This window comes from Lissotriton helveticus, chromosome 5_1, assembly GCF_964261635.1.
Source record: "Lissotriton helveticus chromosome 5_1, aLisHel1.1, whole genome shotgun sequence".
In the NCBI taxonomy this organism is placed as follows: Eukaryota; Metazoa; Chordata; class Amphibia; order Caudata; family Salamandridae; genus Lissotriton; species Lissotriton helveticus.
In genome coordinates, this window is record NC_136065.1 from 2,020,622,047 (window position 1) to 2,020,634,247 (window position 12,201).

The 12,201-nt window shown below is 46.0% G+C and overlaps 1 protein-coding gene across 1 annotated transcript in view; it reads left to right on the forward strand.

Moving 5' to 3' along the window:
• Window positions 1-414: 414 nt before the first annotated feature.
• The window catches only part of LOC144756197 (uncharacterized), a 168,318-nt gene continuing 156,531 nt past the window's right edge, over window positions 415-12,201 (forward strand). Inside the window, exon 1 of the mRNA XM_078645802.1 lies at window positions 415-668. The gene's annotated coding sequence lies outside the window, so the exon portion shown is untranslated. The remainder of the gene's footprint in view (window positions 669-12,201) is intronic.

A 12,201-nucleotide genomic window follows, 5' to 3' on the forward strand; every position in this document is an offset into this window, starting at 1 on the left:
AAAAACGGCACAATGGAGAATGTTCAAGGTTTTGGATAATGTTAGAACCAGTACTTTCTATTGCACAAATTGCACCATTCAGAATGTCAAAACGTAGGTCTGTTAATTTTTGTTCAGGGACTTGCTCTGGGCCCGTGGGAAAGGCAATCTCATCAAAAACTAATCGTATCAGCTCACTGAGCAATGTGGGCTTTGGGATAAGTAATGTTAAAGTTGCACTTATGTCTCTCCCTGGACACAAAATAGTTAATTGTATTCTGTACCGTTGTCCGCAAGCTTGTATTGACACAGATTGAAGTCCATTAGTCCTGAGCACTAGCATGGAGGCAGCAGTTGATTAATTATTAATCCACTTCTTCAGCATGCTGTTTGCTGGACCGAAGGTTGTATTCTCGGCGAGGCTCTGCTGCTGGTATCTGCGCAGGTGGGGTCCGTTCTTCGTTCTCGGTAGTCACTTTTTTCGTGTGGGACGCGTGAATCCACGAAGTTAGACCATCACATTTCACTGCTGTAGCCGTTGTTAAAATGATCTGCATTGGCCCCCTCCATCTTGGCTGCAAGCAATTCCTTCGTGTGTGGATTTTGACCCAAATCCAGTCACCGGGTTTCAGTCCGTGGGCTGGTGGTGTAACGGTCTCTGGAAGGTACTGCAGCACCTGACAATGGAGGTAACGTAAAACGTCCGTTAACTTTTTACAGTAACACAATAACAAGTCATCGTTTATTGACAGTGGGGCTGTTGACATATGCCCGGGTATATTCATGGGTCTGCCAAATACTATTTCATGGGGGCTAAGCTTTGTTACTCTGTCTGGTGTACATCTCATTGCTAGTAATGCTAAGGGGAGCGCATCTACCCATGTGAGGTCCGTTGACGCGCAAATCTTAGCTATCTTTAAGCATGGGCGGATTTAGCGAATCTGGTGTACGCGAACTTGCGTATTTACGGATTCGCAATCCGCAAAATCCGCGAACTCTCGCGAATTTGCGGATTTTTGTGTTTTTTGTGTTCACAAGGGTTCGCGAGGATTTGTGTACCAGTTCACAATTGCGAACTTACTTGTCGGCTCGCAACGGCCGCGACTATGTTGTTTCTACGTCTGGTTCATCATCACAGGTTCACAGCACCCTCTGTTTCACCACTGCCACCCTCTGGTACACCCATGCCACCCTCTGGTACATCCTCACTGCCACCCTCTGGTTGGTTTATCACTGTAAATTATGGGGGTGAAAAAAAGCAAGCACACCTGCCCTGCTTCAACTGCCATGAATTAATTTGGGGTTGATTAATGTGTCAGTGATTTTGAAACTTCCAGTCTGGCTGGCACCTGCTTCCTTCCTTATCTGTAATTTGCTTTCTGTTGCAGTGCAAATTTTTTTTCACAGGACCTTTATGGCCTACTTGTAGCTATTCTATGAGCCTGCTGTTTGGGTCAGAGCAGGGTCATAGAATAGTTGCAAATAGGCAACTGAACTCTAGAGGGGCCCCTCAGGAAGCACTAGAGTGAATGGTTACTAATGTTAAGATTGAACTTTTGCACCTGTTGATTGCTTTCAGTTCTGCAAAAATCGTTTTTCTGCAATTTCGCGCGATTTGCGGGGCGCAAATCTGTGCGAGATCGATTTCGGAAGCCGCGAATTCGTGCGAATACACGATTTGTTTTTTTTGCGGCGTGTATGTTCGCGTGATTTTGTGCGTGTTCGCAAGGCGCTTGTAGCGCTACGTTTGCGAAGTTACCCTAGCGGTCGTACATGGGCGCGGCCATCTTGTTTGCGTGACGTAATTCCGTTTCCGGCCGCTATGTGTAATCTCGCAAAGTGTGCGGCTCGCTAGTACAATTTCGCTCGTGATCGCGAGGAAAATCTCGCGCGAACTTACCCACGCGGTCGTGAACGGGCGTGGCCATCTTATTTCTCATTCATTGCTATGGTTCTGGGCATGCTCTCTGTATCCTTTCTTAATCTCTGCCATCCTTTGCTTTTTTGAAGTTTTTTTTGATCTATTTTACTTATTATCTATCCCTCTATTTTTCTAGCTCTATATTTTTCTGTTTTCTGCTACTTTTTGTTAATTTTGAACTACTTTTTTAAACGCTTTTCTTTTCTTCTTCCCTGTTCTATTTCTTCTTTCTTATTTTGCTTCCTTTCTGCCCAGACCATGGCAAAGGGAGCCGGGAAGAAGCCCGCAAAGGGGAAGGGTCCCGCACCCCGTGCCCGGCTCCCGTGCGGGTGTTTGAGGGGGAGACAGTGATAGCTCGGGAGATTTTTAGTGCGGAGGAGGTGGCCGCACTAATATTTCACGTCCAGCGCCGCCTCCACAAGACCATCATGGGAGGCGGCAAGATCGCAACCGGCTACGGCATCCGGGAGCGCCGGAAGCGGTGGGAGAAGGTGTGCCGGGCCATGTTTAAACTCTCTGTGGTCCGGCGCACTTATAACCAGGCCACCCACCGCTGGACGGATGTCATGGACCGGGAACGCGACTTGCTGGACATGCTTGGCGTAGAGATCCCCAGGCTTGGTGAGTAGTAGTAGCTATTTCTAGCTATTTCATCACTACTCTGTTTTATCCGGCTCTGTTATTTGCAAATGTTTGTTTTTTACCAAGAGCAATAATGCTGCCGATTACATTGTAGGTAAATTATATTTCAAAATCTTCTATGCATTTCAGGTGCACTGCTCTCCTTCTCAGTAGCCTTGCTACTATGCTTATTTGTTTTGTATTTTGTGTTCATTTCATTGGCCTGAGAAATTATGTATGAGTGTAGTGTAAAGAACTGCGTAATGCTAGACACTAAGGGTCATATTTTCAATTACCGGCGCATCCCTGCAAAGTAGCAGGGATGCGCCAGTAATTGTGCGCCATGCCACCACCACCCATGGGCCCAAAACGTCACAGAAGCCTTACGCATCTGTGCTGTAAAGGCGGCGCATTGCTGGAGTTGCGTGCCAACGATGGCGCAGCTCCAGCAATGCTCTGGGGTGCCCTATCTCCCCAATGCTGCATCAAGCCGTACGTCGGCTTCAAGCAGGCGCAGGGTTTGAGTCACGCATTATTGTCCTAAAAGTGACTGATTTACATCTTGTAGATTTCCCTCAGCCACTTTTAGGATTCGTTCCTGCGCAGAAACGCCCTCCCTTGTGCCGGAACGCCCCCTGATGGCGCAGGGCTTTACAACGTGATGCATCTCCCATATGCGTCACTTTGGTTAATATACGCCGCACCATGGCGCCTCTTTTGTTCTGCCGCTGCGTCACAAAAGTCACGCAACAATGGAGTAAAAGAGCCGCAAGGGGCTTCAAAATCAGCCCCTACAGACTCAAGTCCAGTCCTTCCTTTAGACACATGGCTATAAGAAGAAATAGTGGTGGTGGTCAGTGGATTTATAGTTTGAGTATTCACTGATCTGCAAGCACGATGGACTTTGTCTGTCACTTCGCGTGCTGCGGACTGCTGCCTGCCAGGCCAAGGTAAACCTTTTAGTAGTCTGTTTAGTGAGTTACATAGGAACTTTCAAAGTCAACGGTCCGCAAATCAAGCAATACTAATAACGTAGTATACCACATGAGATCGGTCAATATATCCCGTGGAATAGTTGTCTATCTATTTGCTATTTCGCCAAAATATTTTGTATTGTTATTTTGAAATGTTTGATTTGGTTGACAAATATCATCCATGTTTTCTGGTCTTTCTTTCTTTCATGTTGTACATCAGCTCCCCCCAAGGGGCAAGAGGACACAGGAGGAGGAGGAGGGTGCTGTTCAGGATGCAGGCCAGGATCGGGCAGGCGAGGGCTCCTTTGCTGGCCCCAGTAAGTTTTAATTTTAATATAGAGTACCTATTTTTTCCTAGCGTTCCTCATTCGATTTCTTCTAAATCGTCTTTGATCTTCTTGTAGACTGGATCTAAATTCTTATCCTGCCTCGACTATGACTCCCTGTGGTATTACTAGATTATTCTTATTAGTCTGTCTGTGTAGCTAACTAAGATTGCACATTTGGCAATTCCATTGGACTCCCATTCTAGTCAGCAATAGCTCTATGCACTGAGTGCAGTCCTCTGGGATTGTCCATAATGTCTTTTCAAGTCTTCGAAATGTTTATGACAATTGCCAACAATAAAAAGGTGAATGACCACCAAGAAAGAATAAGATACTACTTTACTTTTGGTTTGGATACTAGGACAATCCATTCTACTACTGTTGCAGGGACAAATCTGCACAAACAGAACTATGGACACGAAATAATGCAATTAATTATTACATTGTATTTAGTTTTTTTCACATTTCTTTATTCCTCCTAGACCAAATATTATATAGTAGTGAGTGGTGTATTCTAACATTCTTAAATGTACTTTGTAGGTGGAACATCTGGTGGCGGGGCCAGCGCGGAGGTGGTAGTGTTGGACGAGGACTCTGGGGAGGAGGCGTGCAAGTGCCGGACGTTCCTGTGAGGGTTCACACGGTGGTGGCGGGAAGAGGTAAGCTATATATTCCTTACTTATTGAGATTGAAGACTGCATAGTGTGCTTTCTGCACGGGTGTATTATAAATCAACCAGGTAGTAGCCTCCTCTAAATGTACTTCGACTTAGCTGTGAAGTTTTTGGCGAGAAGAATCCCAATAAGATCTGAGATGAACTTGATGGATGGGATGAACGAAAAGCGAAAGAAGGGTGTAAGTAAGTGTGGAAGGACGAGAAATTTAATGATGGCTGGCAAAGAAGAATGATATGTGTTTGCTTGGTCCCCGAGGTGGCTGGGAAGGAAAGAAAATGGTATGGTGCATGGCTGAGTGAATGATGAAGCAAGGATGGGTGGAAGGAGAACAGCCTGGGTGGGTGAAACAGAAACTGTATGTGTGCATATACTTTGAATGGATGGATGCCTGGATCATGGTATTATCTGACTCTTAGATAGCATATGTGTATCTAGAGAGAGTAGACGGTCACTGGATGAACTAAGTGTTACCTTGAAGAGCATGTAACACCACACCCGCACGTCCGTTCCAGTGTAGGAAAGGCAAGGAAAAGAAGTTGTAAATTTGTCCAAATACTACCATGAATAGTAGCAGTAGTTTGTATTGCAACTGAAGGCACAGCATATATCCGGTTCTTACGGTGGACACTCCCTACCTCTCTTAATAACTTTAGTTTAGTGGTAGTACGTCATTCATGTGTGGGTGTATCACTGTTCACTCAATAATAAGCAAAGCACCTAGAGTCATCCCATATGTCATCAAATACATCCCATGTGAAGTGATAGATAATCAAATTATTTAGCTTCTTCATTTTCCTTCTCTAGTACTCATTTGCACTGTAGGGTGAAAGCTAAATTAATTAAGCAGTAGCCCTTGTAACAGAGTATTCTCAGTGCCACCCGTAATAGAAAAGGAAGAGCTTCACCACCTGCATGTACTGGACCGGTACAGTAACGCAAGTCTGTCTCACTCATCATGGTGTGCGTCTGTTTTTCTCGGGTGCAAGTTCACTGCGCTGGCATTATGCCGGCTTGCATAAGATAACGTACCAATTTTCCTAAACAAGAGAGAAGAAGAAGAATAAGACTGGTGGACTGTCATAGTCGACTGTAATGGAAGTCCATAGTGCTCGTAGAATTAGTTCCTTAAACTCCCACTAATGTTAGAGCAAGGATGAAGAACTGGGAGGTTAGATAGATACTGTCCTCAATAGTTATGTACTGTGCTTTCAATTTGCTACTTGTACTGTGACACAACTTTGTGCTCAATCACTTTGTGTTATTAATCTTAAGGAGCATTGGTTACAGACTATGTCTTTCTTTCTTCATATAGTTGCTCCTTCCAAATCAACTAGACCATCACGGAGGGAGCAGGCTCGAATGGCCCGGCAACGGAGGCTGGATGCCACTGTCGCCGAATATCGGCGGCTGGTGGCCCTGGAGGAGGAGGACACGCAGTCAACCGGTACGACAACAACAACATCTACTGGGACAGCTGCATCCTCCTCCGTGCCCCCACGGGCTGCCAGCCAGCGCAGTGCTCCAGCGGTACGGAGCCGGGCTACCAAAGCCAACCGCCACCGCCGAGCAGCAAAGACACCAGCTGCCCCCCACAGGAGTTGCAAGGCACGCCAGCGCCGCTTATCCCTAAGAGTGTCCTACCTGGAGCAGGAGGTCCATACCTACAAGAACTTGGTGAAGGGCCTCCGCTCCGACCATGCCACCCTCCGCAAGGAGTATGATGCCCTGGCCGCTAAAGTCAACAGCACCCTCCCGTAGTGTAGTGTCCCTTGCCCCTTTTTTAGAGACTTTTGGGGGGTGGGAATTGGGAGTTGGGTTGTGGGACTTTTGAAGGACAATCGTTGGGGTTAGGGAGGGTCTTGCGGGAGATTATTTTGTTAGGGCTACTAAAATATACTTTTTGAAACTTTATCTGACCATACCTGTTTTTTACTGCTTTTGAGTCTGGTGGGTGGGGGTTTAACAGTAAGTTTGTTTTCCTGAGGAGTCCTAGGACTTTAGTAGTACTACCGTCAATCTCTCGTCTATTCCTAATACTCCAATATACTACCTCCCACCAAACGCTTATCTTACCTGTAATTTGTGTTTGAAAGTAGGGCTAGTCCCAGGGCTGGCTCCACAGGAAATGGCGATTAAGGTTGGCAATCCTGGGCGTATGAAATGTCCTCATTGCGGTGGTACTAGTGGTGTGACACAGTGGCAGTTCCATGCATATTGAAAAAAAGAAAATGAAACCTGGTTTGTCCTTACTATAGCATTACAACGGTACGATAGAGAATATAGGAGGTGACAGTTCACTAGAACAGTGCCACACAGAGCCTAACAAATGGTAAAGTAGAAAGTATAACTAGTACTTGTGTTGAATTTCTTTGACATTGGCTACTACTACAAGAAATAGTACTGAAGCTAGCTGAGTAAGTCTAGAATATATCCTCGGATTCCTTCACCAGCCTGTTGCTATTACCTTATCCCCCCCAGCAAGTGTGTGGAATTATTGATTTCATTTAGTCACATATCAAGCAAAACCACACAGCCCGGGGGGAGACGGTTAGGGTTTGGAAAATGGATGGGAATGGGGGTTTCTTTTTGGGTAGGTTTTGTTGAGAGAAAAAAAAAAGCACAGCATTGACAAACAAGAATTGAAGATAAAGAAATCTTTGGGTACAAAGCTAACTATAAATCTTTTAAGTGACATAAATGAAGTGCATGCCCTACTGCATGCATTGTTACTGAAAAGTAAGTAGTACTAGAATGCGACAGTACAGGGCTGCAGCGTTTTCACTTGCCTATCTCTGCACTCAGAGAAACACTTCTTGCATTAAATGAGGTTTAAAAATTAGCCGAAGTAAAACCTATAGAATGGCTGTAGGGATCAATTTAGAAGCAGAGCGAGATCCAAGAAATGCAGTCACACTCAGAGAAGAAAACAATGGATACTGTATCTGTATGTTGTTGTAGTTGTCCTGTTGAATTTGGGAAGTAAGTTGCATGCAGCAAACAATTCCTCATATTAGCAGCACTCCTCCATTCCAGCTGACGCTGCGTCCAGCAATGTTGGTGACCAGAAGACACCCTGTCCACTGCCTGCCTGGTGGATGCTGAATTGCGGCTCGCTAATGTGAAGCCTGACTCCATCCTTTTTTCCCCATTGCACAGACTGAAACCCGGCCTAACGAGCCCTAAGTTAAGAATAGTGGCAAAGGCTTTCTTTAACTATGCCAAATCCCCCCTTTCCCACCATACTACTGCTTTTGAATCTGGTGGGTGGTGGTTTAACAGTAAGTTTGTTTCCCTGAAACTTAAGTCTGTGTCATTTTCTTCCTTTAAGTGTAAATGGCTAAATCTTTTGAACACTAAGTGCCTCTCACAGAGTAAGTGATCCCCCCTTTCCCACCATGGATTTTCTTCAAGTCGCTTGCAACAAAAATTACACATTCCCACGAGTGCTCTAAAACCCCAGAACTCAGTTGCAAAAACCGAGAACACCCCGAAACACATGCAATCCTGCTGCTAGGGCTAACCCTAACGAACCCTAAGTTACAAAAAGTACCAAAACCTTTTTCATCATGGATGTTGTTAAAAGCAGTTTTATCCCGTATTAGACCTTCCCAGCAATGGCCCCAGAGCCGTCAACCCAGGCGAAAACAAGTAGAAGACCCCCAAACAGCCAAAAAGCAAAAGTACAAAAATGTGGACTTAGTCACTTTTCTGAAAAGTTGCCAAATCACTCCGCGCGCGCTCTGCAGCTAGGCCCTAACTCCCCTCTGCCTCCATTGATTTCCTTCAAACCTCTTGCTATCTAAACTATCCATACCCAGTAGTGCTCCCAGACCCCGAAACCCACCCACAAACACCGGGAAGCCCCCCAAACAGGCCCCTGAAAACGCTACATTGAGCGAAAAGTCAGAAAAGGCAAAACCTTTTTTCCTCATGGATGTTGTTTAAGCCAGTTTTATCCGGTATTAGACCTTCCCAGCAATGGCCCCAGAGCCGTCAACCCAGGCGAAAACAAGTAGAAGACCCCCAAACAGCCAAAAAGCAAAAGTACAAAAATGTGGACTTTGTCACTTTTGTGAACATTTCCAAAATCACTCAGCGCGCGCTCTGCAGCTAGGCCCTAACTCCCCTCTGCCTCCATGGATTTCCTTCAAACCTCTTGCCATCTAAACTATCCGTACCCAGTAGTGCTCCCAGACCCCGAAACCCACCCACAGACACCAGGAAGCCCCCCAAACAGGCACCTGAAAACGCTACATTGAGCGAAAAGTCAGAAAAGGCAAAACCTTTTTTCCTCATGGATGTTGTTTAAACCAGTTTTATCCGGTATTAGACCTTCCCAGCAATGGCCCCAGAGCCATCAACCCAGGCGAAAACAAGTAGAAGACCCCCAAACAGCCAAAAAGCAAAAATACAGGTGATTAAAGTTTTAATTATATTAACTTGTGCAAAACAAAGAAAGACAGAAACACAGGAATAAAAGTACGAAAAAGAAAATGTCTAAATTCATTGGCTCATTTTCAGGCCTCGGTGTCAGGGAAGAAGAGTTCATCCTCATACTCTGCGAAATCATCAGGCAGGAGTAGGTCAGTGTCACCTAACACAGAAGAAATCCCCTCATCTAAGTTGCTGTCCTCCTCGTCTTCTTCCAACGTGCGATCTGGTACTTTGAAATCTGGTGGTATGAGGTGCTCATTCATCTTGATCATTGTCAATATCTCCACATTTTTGGGCGAGAGGCGGGTCCGTTTGCAAGTTACAATGCCACCAGCAGCACTGAAAACACGTTCAGAAGTGAGTGGGCAAGACAAGTAATGTATAGCCAGGCGGGAGATCTCTGGCCACAATTCTTTTTTCCCATGCCAATACGCCAATGGGTCAGCATTAACATAGACCTCTGTTGAGTCATTCAGATAGTCCTGCACCATCGACTCAAAGTTCTCCACGTTTCCTCCACTTTGCTGAATTTTCGCTCTGACCTTTTCAGAACCATAACCAATCTCAGCTAGCCAATCCTCTTCATCACCCGATATTTCTGTTGTGTCTGGTGCAGATGATGCGGTTGCCGGTGTCTTTAACGGCTGAGAGGTCACTTCTGCCACAGCCACAGGTGCAGAAGTGGAGTCTTCTGACTGGGGATGGCCTGCTGATGCTGATGTACTGCCTTTTCCTTCAATTTGCTTCCATTCTGTTTCAAACCTGATGGCTGACCAGGCTACCCAACGTTTGTACTTTGTAGCATCTTCATCACTAAAAGGAAATAATGCAGAGCCTGCCAGCGCCTTTTTGTAGCGTGGATGCAGAATAGTAGCACAAATGTAATGCTGTTCTGAGAGGATCTTTTGAAGACGTTCATCGCCACGTAGACGCTCTAATAATTTCTCCGCCAAAAGAAAAGCTTGTTGCTTTTCTTCATGTTTTGAAACTTTGAAGACACCGCCTTCAGTGTGTGCTCCAGCATGCGCAACAATGGGATAGCTTTTCCCAAATTACAGTCCTCCCTGCTGACTGCACGCGTGAAGAACTCAAAAGGACGAAGCATGTCTGTCAGGCTTTTAACGAGCTCCCATTGCGCCGCATTTTACCTCAGGTCCTCCTTCACAGCTGTACCCATTGTTAAGAAATACTGATCGAGTACCGTAAACTGCTCATACAGACGCTCAAGCATGTAGAACGTTGAGTTCCAACGTGTTGGCACCTCCTGGATGAGTGCTTTCACTGGCATTCGACGTTCATGTAGCAGGCTCCTCAGATGCTTCCGGGCCTTAAAAGAATGGCTGGAATGGTTGCACATTTTTCGGCAGGTGACCACTAACTGGCATGCTGGACTTTCTTTCTCCAAGAATTTTTTAACAACCAGGTTTATACAGTGCACCAAACACGGCACTCTGAAATAGTCACCCAGTTCCATGGCCTTAACTACATTGGCGCCATTATCCGTGGAAACATAACCAATGCCGCGTTTTTTGGGAGACAGCTAGTGAAAGACCTTTGTGTTGAACTCATTAAAAATGTTTTCTGCTGTATGACGTTTCTCCAAGCCAAACATGGCTAGTGTTGCATGTTTCCGAGCAGCTTTAAAAACTTGGTCCAGGTCAGCACCTGCGTTTAGCTTTGCTTTAACCCCTGAAAAAGAGACCCAGTGTGCAGTGATGCACATGTAATCAGTGCCTGCGCCACTGGTCCACATGTCTGTTGTGAGATGTATAGTGTGAACAGCACTCTTCTGCAAAGCTGCCCCAATCACCTCCAGCACATCTTCATGTAGTGCTGGAACCGCAACTCGGGCAAAATAGTACCGGCTAGGAACCTTCCATTTAGGGCAGAGCGTTGCCACTAATTCGAGAAAACCAACCCCTTCTACAAAAGAAAAAGGTAGAAGATCCAGCGCTAGCATTTTAGCCAGCTTAGTGTTATACAGACGCACCATTGGGTGGTTGCGGTCATATGGCGCGTCTGAAAACAACATTGTTTTAATTTTGCCCTGGACCATTTGACGGGATGATGATAATGACTTCTTCGACCCAGTTACGCTCGCTGATGAACTTTTTCGCATTGGTGTCTCACTCTGTCCCACACTCTTAGTGTGGCTCCCAGGGGTACTGGGTGTAAGTGAAGTGTGTGACACTTGTTCCTCCTCGTCATCATCAGATGGAACATCAACGTTTTTTCGACTTGCAATTCGGGCTTCCTTGATCTGCTTTAGGTGCTCCAACCATTGGACAGTGTGCTGTCTCTTAAGATGACCTCTCTGGCCTCCAGTCCCATAGTTGGTACCAAGCTTACCACGACTGACTGCAAGCTTACAAATGCTACAAATGGCTATGTTTTCCCTTTTTGTGGAAACACTAAAGAAGTCCCAAACTGCGGACTTGAAATGTCTGTGGGGGCCGGAGGAGGAGATACTGGTGGTGGCTGTGCTGCTAATGCCAGATAAAGTGGAGGATGTGTATTGCTGAACTTTACTATGTTGTGCACTTTCACCACCACTAATTGAGGTCGAGGTGGATGGAGGTCCCTTCTGGCGAGTAAGAAATATGGAAGTGGCACGTTGTGGTGTACTAGTTAACATCAATGATTCTGGTGTTCCCATTGCCTCCTCGTCGACTTCATCATCACGCTCAGCAGCTTGTCGGGCTAGGGTCAAAATGTCTGTTTGCTGCATGCCCGCTGGGGCTTCAGTGACTTTAGTGATGATGACTGCGTCGTCGTCGTGAGAGTCTTCAGCAGCAGGAGTATACGCCACTTCTTGTTGAGCGTCATCACACTCCATAACTTTGAGAGTTTTGACGACCTTCCTTTTACGCTTTGCTACCTTTGTCAGATCATGGTGTGCCTCCTCAACCTCACTCTCAGATGGCAGTGGTGCTGGTTCCCAAGTAAGATCCATATCATCAGAAGAAGGTGGGCTTGAAGAAGATGTAGACACCAACACCCTTGATCTTTTCCTTGCTCGGGATGTGGACGACAATGAATGATCATCAGGAGGAGTGGCTTCCTCGAATGATACCTCGGCTTGATTGTCGATTTCCAGATGTGCCCCTACTTCTGGAGGAACAACTATTGTGGCCACTTGTTGTGCCCCTCCATGCACCTCTGCTTGCTCCTCTCCTTGCGCCGCCTCCTCTCCTTCCACATGTACTTGGGCTTGTACTACTTGCACATGTGATTGTTGTTGCGGCTGTGGTTGTTCAACACTCGTCAGA